Source organism: Amblyomma maculatum, chromosome 1 (assembly GCF_055883805.1).
Source record: "Amblyomma maculatum isolate TAMU_Amacu chromosome 1, ASM5588380v1, whole genome shotgun sequence".
Taxonomy (NCBI): Eukaryota; Metazoa; Arthropoda; class Arachnida; order Ixodida; family Ixodidae; genus Amblyomma; species Amblyomma maculatum.
The window spans coordinates 366,301,558-366,319,325 of NC_139344.1; the positions used below are offsets into that span (position 1 = coordinate 366,301,558).

The 17,768-nt window shown below is 45.7% G+C and overlaps 1 long non-coding RNA gene across 1 annotated transcript in view; it reads right to left on the reverse strand.

Annotated features, from left to right (window-relative positions):
* LOC146208037 (uncharacterized) overlaps positions 1–15,593 on the reverse strand; it is a 30,545-nt gene extending 14,952 nt beyond the window's left edge. The window contains exon 1 of the long non-coding RNA XR_014703361.1: positions 15,458–15,593. This is a non-coding gene — a long non-coding RNA (uncharacterized LOC146208037). The remainder of the gene's footprint in view (positions 1–15,457) is intronic.
* Between the last annotated feature and the right edge of the window lie 2,175 nt (positions 15,594–17,768).

Sequence of the window (17,768 nt, forward strand, 5' to 3'; positions counted from 1 at the left end):
AGAGTCCGCCATATGCTGGTTGTGAGATCCAGCATTTGTTACAAACGTGAATGGGAAGCAGCCACTGTAGGCGGATCACTCATGAAAAAGAAACGGTATATGGTGAGCCAATAAAAGTGGATAACTCCGGCTGCTGAACTGCTGTTTGAGGTGTTCTTAAATTCCTCTGAATGTCAGCCACTCGCAGTCTTTCGGATGCGTTCAAGCACTTGAGCACCCGGCGTCTAGGCAACGGATAGCTGAGAAGTCAATTTGAAACCCAGTTACCCCATTTTGGCTTTGTAGTTTCACGCCTTCCCCTCTTCGAACGCGACGAGGACTTCTGCTGAATTCAGAAGCAGGTGAGTAGTTGGGAATACATAAAATTGCGTCAAAAATATATAAAGTAACATGTTCCCAGCAGCATAGAGATTATGGAGTGCAAATATTTTCTTACAGTACAGAATGTTTCGCAAAACAGGCTGGTTCGCTTCATACTGTTGTTTTGAAGCCTATCAAAGGCCTTAAACAGTGAGCCAAAATTTTCCCGATGCCACGCAGGCGCATCGCGTTTACCTCAGTCTAACAGGCCACCTCTCATCAAGTCGTGATTCTTTTGGCCCAATGTGACCTTCTCGAGTGGATCCTCTGTCTCGCGGCGGGAAAGGCAAAACGTGATGGGAAAATGGCGACACTGCCAAGAACACATTTTTAGCGATGGGTGTTACTAAACTGCTCATTCGTTTGGCTCAGACGCAGGCATAGTTGGCCGAGCAGGAGCCACATGGCCTCTCCCTCCACCGCTAGTGTGAAAGATGCAAAAAGGGGGCGATACAGTCGGCACAACACGAAGCACAGTAGCACATGTGCAAGGTAAGCGAGCAGAAGAGTAAGGAAAGTAAGGTGGCTTAATTAGGAAAGGCGCCATATATTTCATGATCACTGAAGGTCAAATTCCTGTGCACAGAGACCTTCGATTTATATCGCGTAGTGAGGTTATCGCTTGACCACCACTGCCGCTACCTGCAAGAGACCTCGAAAGTCTCTCTACGGATTCACATCACGCGCAAGGGACCGCGAACAGGACTGTCCACGGGGCAGCTGGCGCGCAGCAAGAGGAAGACCACTTGCATATAGCCTTGATGCGAGCCCGTCCAACTCGGATTACCCTTACTGTTCTCCCATCCCTCTCATATTATCCGAGTTTTTCATCATACGCCTTAGACATAAGCTGAGGGTGTTTTTGAGGGACCTTGTCCCCGACGTTACTTCTCCGATTTCTTTTGGTGTTTCTTACCCTGCCCAAGTTCTCACTCACAAGGTGCGAGTCGGCGCAATGTACACACTGGGCTTGACGTTACTCCTCCGATTTCGTTTGGTGTTTCTCGCCCTGCACAAGTTCTCACTCACAAAGTGCGAGTCGGCGCAATGTACACACCGGGCTTGATGTTACTCCTCCGATTTTGTTTGGTGTTTCTCGCCCTGCCCAAGTTCTCACTCACAAGGTGCGAGTCGGCGCAATGTACACACTGGGCTTGATGTTACTCCTCCGATTTCGTTTGGTGTTTCTCGCCCTGCACAAGTTCTCACTCACAAGGTGCGAGTCGGCGCAATGTACACACCGGGCTTGACGTTACTCCTCCGATTTTGTTTGGTGTTTCTCGCCCTGCCCAAGTTCTCACTCACAAGGTGCGAGTCGGCGCAATGTACACACTGGGCTTGACGTTACTCCTCCGATTTCGTTTGGTGTTTCTCGCCCTGCACAAGTTCTCACTCACAAGGTGCGAGTCGGCGCAATGTACACACCGGGCTTGACGTTACTCCTGCGATTTCGTTCGGTGTTTCTCGCCCTGCACAAGTTCTCACTCACAAGGTGCGAGTCGGCGCAATGTACACACTGGGCTTGACGTTACTCCTCCGATTTCGTTTGGTGTTTCTCGCCCTGCACAAGTTCTCACTCACAAGGTGCGAGTCGGCGCAATGTACACACCGGGCTTGACGTTACTCCTCCGATTTTGTTTGGTGTTTCTCGCCCTGCCCAAGTTCTCACTCACAAGGTGCGAGTCGGCGCAATGTACACACCGGGCTTGACGTTACTCCTTCGATTTCGTTTGGTGTTTCTCGCCCTGCCTAAGTTCTCACTCACAAGGTGCGAGTCGGCGCAGTGTACACACCGGGCTTCCTTTTTCGATGGCGCCGAACCAGGATCGGCATCCCAAATTGCCCTGCTGACTCCGTTGACTTGCAGCACTTGGCCTTGACCTGCCCTGGCACGGTGAACCTCCGCGTCCGCTACAAATTGCTGGACAAGACTGGACAGCCCCCACTATCGGCGCCAAGCGCATAGTGCCCTGCTAGACTTTATGTCGGAGTTTGGTGCCCTCAACCACCACCTAAACCACCCACTTCCCTTCTAAACATCAGGTCATCTTTGCTAATAAAGACTTATGGATGAATGAATGCCGGGTTAAGTGGAGAAATATGGGAGAGGCCTTCGCCCTGCAGTGGGCATAATCAGGCTGATGATGATGAATGCAAACGCCTCATTCATGGTGAGAATTAGCTACCAAGAGCCCGCAAAGCAACGGTTATATCGCCCGCTTAGTAATGGGGTATCTAGAGGAGAGCCTCTGTGATTACTATCAGGACGATTTCTCGGTGTATGATTAAGGCAGAAATTTTAAATGTTACTTGTCCTCTTCTTTCAGCAAAGCAACGAAAAATATTACGGCGTTTGAGTTTTTAAACAAACTTTTGTACGCATGAAAATCCACCACGTATGAAGACGTATTCAAGCAGGCAGGAAGCAGACGACACGCTTGAGCCGCGTCTGCAACCTCCTTGCTTCAGACGCATCAGTAGACGCGATGGCTTTTATATGGGGTATACAGAGCGTGTTTGAAAACGCAAACGCAATTATATTTTCCGGTGCGTTGCTGAAAGAAGAGGCTCAGCAGCATTTAAGTATTCCACCTTAACATCCACAGCAGCGGAAGTGGGGGGGGGGGGGGGGCGCTACGGTCGTTTTGAGATTAGCTGACGTCATATATAGGTGATTGTTTGGGCCTACTCTGCAACGCTGCGCGCCAGCGAAGTTTTCCACCTGTCTCTAAGAACCTTCGCTTCAGCGCGAAGGGTAAGTCTGCGCTGAAGAAGACGAAGTGTCCTCGACAAGATGCATTCGGTAAAATTTGTGGGATTCTCTATGATAATATAATTGTAGCCGCTAGGTTGAATTGGTAACTCTTCAATTTGTTTGAGATCTTTTTTCACCAAAATATTAATCTTGTTATTTTCTCAAATGCTCTTCTGTCGATTTTCATCGCTACATTTGTGAAAAGTGCCGCTTGGTGCTAAACACTTGGTCATATTGAGCTGTGAAAATTTTCTTGTACATGCCACTACACCTTGGCCAATCCCCTGTGTGGTATGTGCCATGTCTCGAAGGGCCAAGGAGAAGAAGAAGAAAAGCATAAAACGGTTTCACATCGCTCTTATGAAAAACCTCGCCAGCAGCGTGAAGCATCATCAACTCATAAGCTTGAATATACATACTGCAGGATGAAGGCCTCTGCCATATTCCTCCAATTAACCCGGTTCTATGATACCTGCATTCACTTGACTCAAGCTATTTTCTTAAACTCATCAGTCTACATGGATTTCTGCCGCCCCTTGCTCCAGTTTCCTTCCCTTGCTATTCAATTTGTTACCCTTTTCGACCATCCGTTATCCTCTCCTCGCAATGCATACCCTGCCCATGCCCACGTCTTAATTTCCGCTAGAATGTCGTTACTTCGCGTTATTTTTCTGACCCACTCCGCATGGTGCCTTTCTCCTAATGTCATGCCTTAAATTTTTCGGTCTATACCTCTGCGTTTTCCTCAACCTGAGTAGAACCCTTTTCGTTAGCCTCCACGTTCCAGCCCCATACGTGAGTGTGCAGGTAAGATGCAACTGTTATATTTTCTTTTTGAGCGATACTGGCACACTGCTACATATAATCAGCGAGTACTTGCCAAACGCGCTACATCCTTATCTTATCCTCCTCGTTAATTCCGTTTCATGGTCCGGATCTGCGGTTACTACCTGTCCTAAGCAGACATATTCACCTACCGCCTCCAGAGCTTCGCTACAAATTGTAAACGGCTACTCCTTCCCGAGGCTGTTGCACATTACCTTAGTCTTTTCCATGTCGTATTTTAGGACCACATTTTTGTTGTTGCTTTATGTCTAGGTCATCAATCATTCTTTGCTATTCATCACCAGGCTTGCTTACCAAAGCAATGCCGTCAGCAAATCGCAAAATACTGATATATTTCCAATTACCCCTTACCCCAGCTGCTCCAATTTAAAGTCTTTGAATACTTCCTCTAAGCAAACTGTGAATAGTACAGGGGAGGTCATGTCTCCTTGCCTAAAACTTCTCGTTATGGGTATTTTAATACTTTCTTATGGAGAACTTTGATTGCTGTGCAGCCACAATATATCATCCAGTACTTTCAAATAACGCTTATCTACACCTTGATTGCGCAGTGCCTGCATAACTAGTAATGATTTTACTGAATCAAATGCTTTTTCATACAGAATGAATGCTATGTAGAAGGACTGGTACCCTTTCTATCAGCTAGTTGATAGTATGGATATTGTCAGTAGTAGAGTACCCTTTCCGAAAACGGGCCTGATCCTTTGGTTGACTGGTTTAGGGTTTTCTGAGTCTGAAATAGGCTGCTGCGCTCAGAAAGACATGGATGAGAAGGGAACACGCCGCAGAGTTGCAACTGATTTTATTTGAAAAAGTTGGCTGTGGTTTATCTCTGGTCAACCCTAGTCGAAATGCGAAAGCAACTGCTGCATGGCTACGCTTGTGGTAAAATGAAGAGTCGGATCGATAAGCTCACTCACCGGTGTTAGGTCATTTTTATGCCACAGCCGGTAGCTCTCAGAACACACACTTTCAAAGGAGTTGTTCGTGAAGCGGCGGTGAAACTCTCGCGTGGCCGACTCGTGCTCGCCCACTCTTCTGGTAAAGTCTGCGCGCCGACCACCTTCGACGTCTCCAGGCTCAATGATTAAATCCGCCAAAACACTATTCCTTCTTTTATCGAGACGTGCAGCGCGCTCTTCATCCGTTTCTTCTGCACGCCATCTCCTGAGGGTTCCGCTGCGCCTGCCATTTGTGGCTACGGCATACGAATGTGGAGCGAAAACTTTGGCTGCGGGCGACCGAGCGTTGAATCGAACACAAACAGCGTTCCGTTGAACGCATCAAATTTCACCGGCGTTTTAGGTGGTGGTGGTAAAGGTGTTTATTGCATGTAAATATGGGGGACACTTAAGTTCCGCCTTTAAAAGTGTGACGCAATAGCGTAGGCTACCAGCCCACATATAAACTCCGCTTTAACCAAGCCGTATGAATGTGCCCTAGTGACCTAGAAGGGTAACGTGAATACTAGTGTCCTAACAGGCTGATTCTGACATAACCATCCCATGTGAAACGAGCGACCCAAGTTGGCAGCTCCTGCCCTTTGCGGCTACGGCATACGAGCATACGCGACGAGCCGAGCTGGCTGGCGTAATGTTGTTTCGCAATAAAGCCACGCAAGTTTAATAGCCTCAAACTGTCATATCACACACTACCCGCAATCCAAAACCTGCCTACATTCCTATAGAGTTTGATGGACGGATCATTTACACAATCCCTTCTTTATAATACAGAAAGCCTCAACAAACTCACGTGCCACCTGGTTACGGCTCTTCCTCAAAACATTGGTATCTGCCAGCAAAGGCAGGCATGCTTAAGCGAGTAGCATCTGGGCATGCTCCGCAGTGCAGGGGTAAATTCGACTAGTTCTTCATTACGAAACCTGGTGTTCATTTAAGCGCTCATTCAAACATCAGCCAGTCTGACTGATGTATAGCCTGCCACAGACGAGGGGACCTTGTGCACAACACCCATCAGGCACGTCACAAAAACAAGCGGCATAACACTTCATGCAGTCCGCCTTACTCTGACAAAATGAAGCCAACTTGCTCAGGGCGGAAAAAAACAACCGGCATACCGTAGCGTTTTGCCACATTCTTCAAATTGTGGGAAATGCTGTGCACATTAGGTAGAACAGCTAGCCTCATTTACCTAGAACGTCCACTATCTCGACCCGTCCTATGATTCAGTTTGCGTAGAAGCTTCTCTGGCACTGTAACAATGACCGAAAAAAAGAAAACCAGCCTCCGTCATCCTAATGGCCTGATTATTGAGGCTCACCTGTACCAGGCGCGCGCAAGACTTGAACATGGTGCCATGAAAGCAATACGTTCCGATGACACGTTTTACAGTCTTGGAATGTGCTGACGCGAAAGGCAGCACGTCCTTTTGTACTCGTGGAGAGTATACATCCAGTACACGTGATCTGGTCTTAAAGCCAGGTCGATATCTAAAAACACCATTTTGGTCAACACTTCTTCATTCACCAACCTCACATTATGCGGCATCATCCCTTTATGGTGGATCACGGATCAAGATACCCACTTGCCCCGATGCTCAGTAATTACATACGTATTTTTCAGCACTCATGGACGCGAAACAAAAACCGCAGTATTCTCTTCTTGTAAGCCTGCAATAATTAAGACGCCCAGATTGCAATTTGCAGAAACTCCTTGTTTCTTCTGTGCTGAGCTGGTTGCAGTCCAAGAAGCGCTTCCCTCTGCTGCCACTTTACTTTGCTTCTGCAACCAAATTGTCATCCGCACCGACGCCTTTCAAACAAGTCTACTATGACGTGTCAGTCGCAGCCAAGAAATCTGCCAAAATTTATATCACTTCGTGGCTCGCATCCTGAATACCATTTCAATTGAATAGATCCCGCGTGACGTACTCAGCTCACTAAACTTTGCAGATTCAGGAACCCACCTGAGGAACCTATTCTCACCAGTGCCAAAGTTCCTCAGCATGGATGATGCTACCCCCCTTCCAACAAGAAAGGAATACCTCCGGTGCCGCCGCACACATGCTCTCAACACTGCATGTGCTGCAACCTTCCCCTTCGGTTTTAGCTGCATAGAGGAAGTTGCGCTTCGGAGGATATGTGTCAGGGTTGTCCCCTATCTTGTCGTAGCTCGAACTTTGCTTATATTTACGCCCAGAGTATCATGTCTGCAGCTCCCAGAATCCTGATGCAGATATTCGCCATTTGTTGACTTTCCCGGCGCTGAAACCGGCGAGAATTCGGCACCTGGCAGAAGGGGGTTTCTCAGCGAACATCCCGTCATCTTACATTTGCTTGAACGCAGGGGCGGTACCACCGTTTGCGTTTGAACTTTAAGCCAGCCAACCTTTTTTCGTCCATTTAATACCAATTGTTTTCTTTTTACAAATTCGTTTATACACTGATGCAGATCAATGTTATTAAAGTAAATATACGCTCTAAAATCAAATCTCATTGGAATATGAATTTCTTCGGAATTTGTGATTCCACGTAGCGCACCACTTTAGAAGGCAATAAATACCGATTACGATTCATAAAGATAGTTTGGCTGCGGATAAGTTGTAAATTTAGCCCTCCTAATTACTGTACGTTCATCTCAACATCAGTCATAGGTTATAAAATATTCTGTAATACATGTTACCGCATTACATCTCATTTGAAAATGGCGCTAATTTAATTAGTAAAGCAGGGATGAGCGCAGAATGTTGCTTCCATTCAAAAAGGACGAAAAAAAGTATTGTGGCCAAAGACTTACACAAGCAACACTTTATACTAAAAACAGGACATTACAGCGCAGGAAGGCGTTCAAAATACGGTTTAGATATTGCAACGGGGGGCGGCAAGCCGATGAACAGACAGATGATGGTGAGACGATTTTAATGAATGCCGGCTGGCCTAGCGCGAGCACAACTGCCCACGTCACTACGCTCTTCTTCTTCGTCCATAACAACATATTTGCCTACTAGTATGCATCGCCATTGAACGGGGCTGAGGAATTCCTAATTCTTCCGTCAGATTAGCTAAACATAAGAAAAGGCTCAAAATGAGTGATCTGAATTGTGCCAAATATTACTATGACCGGCCAACCGGAACCTTAAAATCGTGGAACACATGCTTATACATGCATTTGGTCCATCCAGAAAAGCATGTGTTATTCATCCGTACCATAAAAGGGAAATAATTCGGAGAATAAGAATAAGCTGGAGCGCATTCGGCAAGTACTTCCAGATTATGGCTGGCAGCTTGACGGTGTCACTCAAGGGCAGAGAATATAAAATTTGCATATTACCTGTACTTACTTACATGACTGAAACGGGGACTGGAACGCTGCCTCACCTTCTCTTATTTTGCACTTGCCCACACTCATCCCGCCCCCCGGGCACCTTCACTTGGATAACTTAAGGAATCGACTCGTATTTACTGTTGCGACTGACGGGTGTGCCCATGAAAACGAGCTAAAGGCAAAAAGCAGCGAGAAACCCAAGAATAAAAAGAGCGTGCACAATGGTGCCGCACCTCAGGCTGCTTCTGTGGGCGTGAAGGCCACGTCTTCATCGCACACCTTCCATTTGGGAACCATGACACCGAGCACAGACCGAGTCTTACCAAAATACAATATCTGAACAAGCACGCGCCGCTAGCGAGCGGCATACAATGTCTCCACGAAATATAACTGATGCGAGCTAACATGCACATGGAGGTATTTAGGCTACAGTAGTGCAATAAAAATGAACGATACATACGAAGCCACAACACATACATACATACATACATACATACATACATACATACATACATACATACATACATACATACATACATACATACATACATACATACATACATACATACATACATACATACATACATACATGCATACATACATACATACATACATACATACATACATACATACATACATACATACATACATACATACATACATACATACATACATACATACATACATACATACATACATACATACATACATACATACATACATACATACATACATACATACATACATACATACATACATACATACATACATACATACATACATACATACATACATACATACATACATACATACATACATACATACATACATACATACATACATACATACATACATACATACATACATACATACATACATAACAATTGGATTTTACGTGTACTCACATATGGGATTGAAACGTGGAGGATAACACAAATGGAACTGCTTAAGTTGAAGACAACGCATATAGCTATGGAACGGAAAATAGTACGCGTAACGTTAAGAGATAGCAATCGTGCCGAGTGGGCGAGACAAATTACTCGAATTAATTATATTCAAGCGGAAATCAAGAAGTCAGCATGGGCAGGGCATGTAGTGCGAAGGGATGATTACTGATGATCCCCAAGGACGACAAATTGAACTCCGGGGGAAGGAAAGCGTAGCAGGGGGCGGCAGAAAGTTAGGTGGGCAGATGAGGTTAAGAAGTTCGCAGGGGTCAAGTGGATGCACCTAGCACAAGATCGGGTTAATTGTAGAAATGTGGGAGAAGCCTTCGCCTTGCAGTGAGTATAGTCTGTCTGATGATGATTATTATGATGATTGCCTGCTTTTGTAACATGCCCAGAGGCCTTTTTTTTTTTTATAAAAGTGAAATAAAGAACCAGCCTTGCACCTACGGCTCCTTTCTTTTCTTTACACGCTGTAAGCTGTTGGTCCACTGAAAAATCTTGAATTCTTATTTTGAGGCTTGTATATCTATGAAACTGGGGGGAATGAAACGCTCACACGTACCTGAAATGCATCCCGAACGTTCCTCAGAAATACTTGCCGCACTTGCAGACATAGCATCAGGCAAGCGGAGACGTAAAGTGCAGTGAAGTCGGCTCTCATTTCGAAAGTTTTGCCCATACAGTTCGTTTCCAGTTGGTATCAATGAGCGGGCGGATAGCGTGCGCCCCTCTATATTCCATCCAAGGCTATCTCTTCTCTCTCATAAAGAATGCATTTGTGCCATGAATTATTCCGGGATCAGAAACACGACCTGATTAATAATGGTACCTGCCCTGAACAATATATGAGAAAGAAAAATAATTAAAGTACTTTTCGCGGTCGCATTGCTGCGAGAATGCAAAGTGGCGGAACTTTAAATTATTCAGACTAGCATGCTTTGTCCGCCCCAATATTTTAAAAGGCAATAAATTTTGCTGCGGAGCCTGCATGCACTAAAAGGAGAAGGTCTCAGTTGAACTTTTATTTTGCAACTATGGGTTTTCATTCCCGCGGTAACGATTAACTATACAAAAGTATTTACGTTGCTTCAGTGTATCAAAGCTGTAATGTAGATCAGAAATGGCTGCAGGCACTTATATTTGCATGTTCATTGTATCTGCCTGGCTCACACAAACATGGCCCTCATTACAGTCGGAGGTGGTTGGGAGGGATGTATGACGGGAGAGAGGAAACAAAGATGTGAGTATCAGTAAGGTTTTCATCATCATCATCATCATCAGCCTGATTATACCCACTGCAGGGCGAAGGCCTCTCCCATATTTCTCCACTTAACCCGGTTCTGTGCTAGCTGCATCCACTTGACCCCTGCGAACTTCTTAATCTCATCCGCCCACCTAACTTTCTGCTGCCCCCTGCTACGCTTTCCTTCCCTTGGAATCCAGTTTGTTACCCTTAGCGACCATCGGAGTAATGTTTTACTAGTGCATTAAGGGTTTGGCTACGCAAATTAAAAAAAAAAAAAAAGAAGCATTAGAAAACGAAGTTCATATTTTTGTGGCCACCGCAGCAGCTAGAAGCAGCCATATTGAATGAAAATAGCGTGTTATAAGATATTTGGCAGAGTCTACCCGGTTTAACCTATATATTTAACGAGCGTAAGCTCTGTAGACCTCGCTCTGGGCTACATCAGCAGGATTGTTCGATTCAGCCTGACGCTTGCGACAGGCTGTAGACATCGACGACCCAGGCACCGCGTAAAACAAAGCGAGACACAGTAAAGCGGCTTAAACACCCTCTCTACGCAGCTGTCATGTGGCGGCAAGAGTGCCGATTTAATTAAACCAGCGGTGAGGTGGCTGGTGGTGGTCACGTGATTGCGAGGCTGACGTCACTCGCAGTTCGGCTGGCGGCGATCCGAAGTAGCTAGCACCAGACTCTGGCGAGGCGCATATGAAACTAGCGCATGCGCTGTGCTTACCTTTAGTAGAAGAATGGCTTTTTAGCAGTACAGCACATGCGCTAACATTTGACAGCCGTCGTAGCGTGGTTTGTTAGCACGAGAAACCCTCTATCGTATGTGGCCTGGGACTTCACGGATGTTTAACCTCTTGCAAACATATTCGAAGATGGCGAGATCTAACACCTTATGTAAAGGTCCACATGGCACAGCCATGAAACCCGGTTTAATCAGGACGTCCGGAAGTGCCTGAAAGTGTTTGGGAAACGCGAGGCAAGTGTACACGTAGGTTCGATACGTATCTTAAAGGCGCTGGCCAGCCTTCGTGGCTTAGGAAAGACAGGCATCGATAAAATCGGCGTGTAAGGGTCATATATACTCATTTGCATACATTCGTAATTTCTGTGTTTCCAGAGGCGTATTTAATTTTATGAAGGACGAGTCAATCTGAATCTTTCCCTCCCTTCGCACCTTAGTTGCAAGGGAACTGATGGTTCAAATAGCGATGACAGACCTCGCTATTTCTAACACTTCATGTTAGGCGCGTTTACTGCGAGTCGCTTTTACGCTGTTGAAGAAATAGAGTCTATACATTTCAATGATCAAAAAGCAACCTTTCAAACAAAGGCAAGCGCGCCGTGCAAGATGTACGTTGAGCCCACTCCCGCGCATCGAAAACAGAGTTCGCATGCAGGTCTTTTTTCACGACCTGAAGAACAGCGCACTAGTCACGTAGTACAGATGAATCTGTATCTTCTTGCTTTCTAGAGCTTCGAGCGTGACACATTTCATGATAACGTTTTTGCAGCATGAAAGCTGAAGAATATAAAACAGATGATCTCTAATTTCATTTAAAAAAAGAAGAAGCTTCAGATTCGCACGCGTCTAGTTGCAACAACGCGGGCCCGCCGCGCTGGCATTTCCTAAAGCCGACCACGGAGTAAGAACGGTCACGCTCATATGCGGACCTTTCTGCAACTTTCCTTATTATTGGGCTTTGACGCATCATTTTACGCGGAAGTAGAGTTGCTTAGAGCCTAAAACAAGGTGGTAATGAACGCTTTACTTTAAAGTAATGCATAAGCTAATGCAGATTCCAGGCTTCTGCACGCTGCGAGCGCATGACAGCAGTGCAGCAAGTGAAGATCAGACTGAGCAGGCACTGAAAGCCACAGTACCAGGTCGATCAGCAATGCATATCCCGTGACCGATATCTACACCCTCTCAAGTGACTATTGATAGTTGACCATAGGGCGCATGCAGTAGAATCGTCTTCAATGCCGCTTCTGTTTGCTAACTATACATTTTAGACATATTCCTATAGTTGTCATACAAACACGCACAAATCGCTCTCGTAACGTGCCGGTGCACGCTTGACCACCGGTTAGCTGACGAAGTAACGCTTATTTTTTGTTTTTGTTCATGTTTTGGAAAGGAGTGAGGGCTGCAGATAGCATGCAAGGCGGCAGTCGAGAAACGCTCTTTGATTGCTGTGCTGGCAGGAAGCGCGTCTTTTGACTTCGTTGGCAAGCTTACGGTGCATTCTCTTTGATTTTGACCAAGGGACATGGCCGCAGTGATTATTTTTATCTGATACGCATTATTACTGACCTATTATATATTTCGTTCGACGGTAGTCCGAAACGCCTTCATAGTAAGCGAGCGTTCATTACAATGGCGGCCGTCATAAGTGGGCTTGCCTGTAGTGGCAATGCCGTAAAAATTTTTGTCCATCTTTGCAGCATGCTCTGGAGATCGATACTGCACCAAGTTTACTTTTTATCTCTTTCAATCGCTTCCGTGGTACTTGCATGACATCCTTGACAATAATTTAAAACTGCCGATTCATGGAGCGCTGAATGCTTCCGAATGTTTCAGGCCGCTGACCTGCAGGAAGTTTTAAATATTACGTACCCACACGCCTAACTTCTTCACCAGCTTTTCGTCAAAAAAAGCTGCGGGAACGTAAACCTCGAATTTCTGAAGTCATCTTAAACTTGCTGTGACGGTACTTTGTCTCTGTCCATAGCGGGTCTTCAAGAATATTTGACGGTAAAAAGTTTTGTTTAATGATCGACCAATGCGAACGAGAATCGTTTCGGTTTCTCAGGTGAAAATGTTGATCGTGACCAAAGGCGACAGCGAAGAGGACTGCAAGGCCACCAATATATTTTCCGTTCTGACGCTGTTAGCGGATAATTCGACGCCGAATTATGATATACAGATGTATTCGGACCCGTTTATACATGCCACTTGCTCAGTTTTTTTTTTTTCTTCTGAAAAATGGCGTACGTGCAGAGGGGACCTTTATTGATGAATGAAAATGGAGCTAGAAACTCACAAACTACCGTTTGCGGGCTAAGGAGATTCGGGCGTACTGTGGTCAGATGGGCTGCACCCACCCACATTTTTCACGGCAGCGGTTCAAGGCATCTGTGCGTCATTACCTTGCCTACAGGTCAGCGGCTTGGCTTGACAAGCGCACAGGTTGATTGCCTTGAAGCCGGTAATCGAAATTGACAGTTACCACTGACATTTAATTCACATTCCCTGTCGCGGTGCTTCAGGCGAATGCGAAGCTAAATAAACTGATCGAGATGACGCAGTAGCGACGTGATGCTCGTAGGTTTAAGGGTAGCCCTTAGCACTTGAAGCATGCCATTAGGGATTGCGCTACATCGCTGTATACTTACCGCCTCCTCCGCCATTTTTTTAGTTTAGTCCTCTGAGCGACCGAACAGACAGAATTATCTCCCCACCATCTGCACATAACACGACGCGCAACATCTATAATTGAAACCGAGCCTTGCTGTGGAAATGTGCTCGAATGACACAGCATCCGGCGCACTGGGGCCATGATACAGAGACATTTATGAAATGTTCAAGTTGCCGCAGGGTTAATGGCGCTGGGCACTTCGTAATAATGCTTGACCTATTTGAACAGCCTTCTCTCGTACATTGTGGTGGGTACACATAACAGTAAATATAAAATTTTATTAAATATTGTAAAACGGCTGTGTATATTTGGATAACATTCTGATTACCTCGAGATATTATCCTGACGCTTGCATATCTGTATCTATATACATACATACATACATACATACATACATACATACATACATACATACATACATACATACATACATACATACATACATACATACATACATACATACATACATACATACATACATACATACATACATACATACATACATACACACATATATATATATATATATATATATATATATATATATATATATATATATATATATATATATATATATATATATATATATATATATTTATATATATATTATTGTTACGGACGACATCAAGGAAAAAGAAGCGGGCAGTGGCGCGGACAGGAGCGCTCGCGCTAGGCCCGGCAACATTCATTGAACGTCATAAACCATCGCCATCGGTCATGTTCTGTCGTCGTTTTTCATTGGCCTGCCGCATCGTAACATTTGGTTGGAGGTGGGAGGTACTTCATCATCATCCGCTCATCCTGGTCCGGAGCTTCGGCGCCCAGCAAATTCTTGCGCCATTGGCTGAAGGTTAGGAGGCATCGTATGGCTGTTCCCCAGCCTGCCGGACCCAGAAAGACCCTGCCGTTGCTCCGCTCGACCCCTCGCCCTGACCACAAGACACGACGAAGGAGAGACTGACCCGAGACGCCACACATGACGAAAAGACACAAGAAGAGACCCGAACGACCATATGTGACTCCACTGACCAGATGTGCCGACCAAAGATTCCACGACCCAAGACACCGCTACACTTCAAGACATCCTCCTCTGCCTATGCCATGCGGTGCGTGCCTTGGCCTCCGCCATCGAGTCGTGGCAACGTGTGGCCCGAGAGTCTCCTGGGCCAAAGTTCATCGGGAATGATCATGCCGGCAAGCCGTTCTATTCTTCTTTCTTTCTCTTCTTCTTCAAGCATCCAGACACGCCCATCATCATGTCATGCAATCATCAACATCGGACACTGCCGCGTCCACGATCGGCACGATCGCTCGGTGGCCCCGGGTCATGTTACGGACGACATCAAGGAAGAAGAAGCGGGCAGTGGCGCGGACAGGAGCGCTCGCGCGAGGCCCGGCAACATTCATTAAACGCCATAAACCATCGCCATCGATCATGTTCTGTCGTTGTCCTTCATCGGCTTGCCGCATCGTAACAATATATATATATATATATATATATATATATATATATATATATATATATATAATGCCACACACACATTTTCATATATGTATAATATCCGATTAAGATGACATGTCACAAGTACCTCAAATGCATCCGGAACGCTGCTTTGAAGTATGTTCCGCACTTGCAAGGAGAGCATCAGGCAAACCGAAGGGAAAACTGCAAAGATGGAGGCTCTCATTTGAAAATGTGCGGCCTCACATTACATCACCATTTCGGAACAATGAGCAGGGGACGCCAGTAAGTTTCAATACGTTCTGTGCGCTATCACTTTCTCTCGCTTTCATTTGTGGAGTAAATTACACTGGGAGTAGGCACGAGCCCATAGTGATATGACATCTGCTCTGGACAATATAAAAAAATAAATTAAACAGTTTTTGATTGCTCTCTACCGTCAGAAATGTTATTTGTGCAGCTGGCTACACCGAGAAAAGACACATGAGCCCAATGATATGACTCTGGCCCTGAAATATCAACAAAAGCTCTTAAAATATGTTTCGCTGCCTTTGTGCGGCGAGAGTTCATAATGACTCTCTCGTAAATCACTGAAGGCAACTCATCTATTAGATTTCATTAAATACTTTCTTAACGTTTCATGCACAGCCTGCATGTTCTAAAAGGAGACCATCCATGGTTGCAGAGAGGCACCCATGTTGGGCTATTATATTTTTTATTCGTGCAGAAATAATGCCAAATACAAGAAATTGACATTGCGTTGCTTCAATCTATCGCAGCAAAAAGGCAGGTATCGGAGTTACTACAGTCGATAAGGGATATATCGAATTCAAAGAGATCTCAAATTAGTTCGATCTATCGATAATTCGATATATAAAGCATACCGACAGATGAGCTCCTCCGTGAACCAGAAGCGTGAATATAGTGTACCTACCCTCGCTATCGGCACGCCTCCTGCAGTGATGAGCATCAAGGAAGCCCACCCGTGAAGCGCACGTGCGCGCCAGACATCAAAAAGAGGGACACACTGGGCTTACCTCCACGCGCCGCTCGGGTTACACAAACTGGTCTTCTAAATAATTGATAGGCACAGATCGGTTCGTCGGAGTTCACTCTGCTCACACATTCCAGTTGCATCTCGCGGCACGTGGCATAAGCCCTGTTGGAGTTAAGTATCATACAAATGCTGCGGCGGACGGCGCCTTAGAAGAACCATCTCTTATTATAAGATATATAATTCGGTTCTTGGGCTACTGTAAACGCAATTATAACTAAGTGGAAATTGGGTGCATTGAATTTCTTCGCCTCCTTCAACATCGAAGTAGGCGACAGAAGAGCCGCCGCAAACCTTCGGACAGCATGGCGCGGCTTCCCCGCATAAAACAATGTGCACTCAGTGCCAGCTTTTTAGCAATACAGCAGTGTCGCGTTGAAACGAAGCACGGAAGAACGAAGGCCACTTTCATGCGCATTCGATGTTCATTTCACCAGGCGGTTTGCAGCGTTAGCGTAGTAAACTGAACTCTGCGCAGCCGCCTCGGCTCAGCATGCAAAAAAAGATTGTGAGGTTGTCATTAGAAGAAAGGCAGCCTAAAGTAGCAGGGCGGGCAGTGCAATATATCGAATGTTGCACCCAACAGGAGCTCGATAAATACGTACACCAGTTCCTATAGTTTTGTATGGAATTTTTAAAGCGATATTTTGAGAGTTCGATATAGGCGATAATAGAATATGTATGACATCGATATACCAGCATTTGACTCTATTCTAGGAAGTTCACTACTTTATTATGGCTGGCACAAATATGCCCCTTCCTAGTCAGAGATGGTCGAGTGGTTCGTTTCGAAGGAGCGAAGAAGCAAACCAGAATGCCTCTAATGAGTGCTCAACAGAAGAGGCAAATCATTAGACCGCGCCATTTCTGATCTTGGTAGTATCTGGTATGGTTGTTAACACCCTTTCTTCTGGGAAGATTCTGTAAATGAAAATATGGCTGCCAGCTGTAGCGCGATTGTAGCTCGAGCTGCCTTTGTCAGGCCCGGCCTAGCGCTTCGCAACTCGATCTCCTTGCGCCAACACTCTCCGTCTCCAATCCTCCTAACATTCCAAAAACTCCTCTTCATTTGGTGAAAGGTACCGTGTACGACTCGCGCACGATCACCATGGAGCACGGCAGCCATACAATCTCCATGACGGCCAACGAGGAAGGCTACGCCAGCCACCTAAATCTGTTCTATGATATCACTGTCGCCTCCTCACCTAGAGTCGCCATCATGGCTCTCCCCCCAGTCAATTTTTTATGGTTAACCAAAATGTATATTACAATGGGATCCAATTTAGAATTACGCCCTACTGTAACAGTCTCAGGAACGTGCCTGCATGGCCTATATGATTGCCGTGCCTTACTCAGCCTCAAAGGGTCCCGGTGGGTTCCTTTC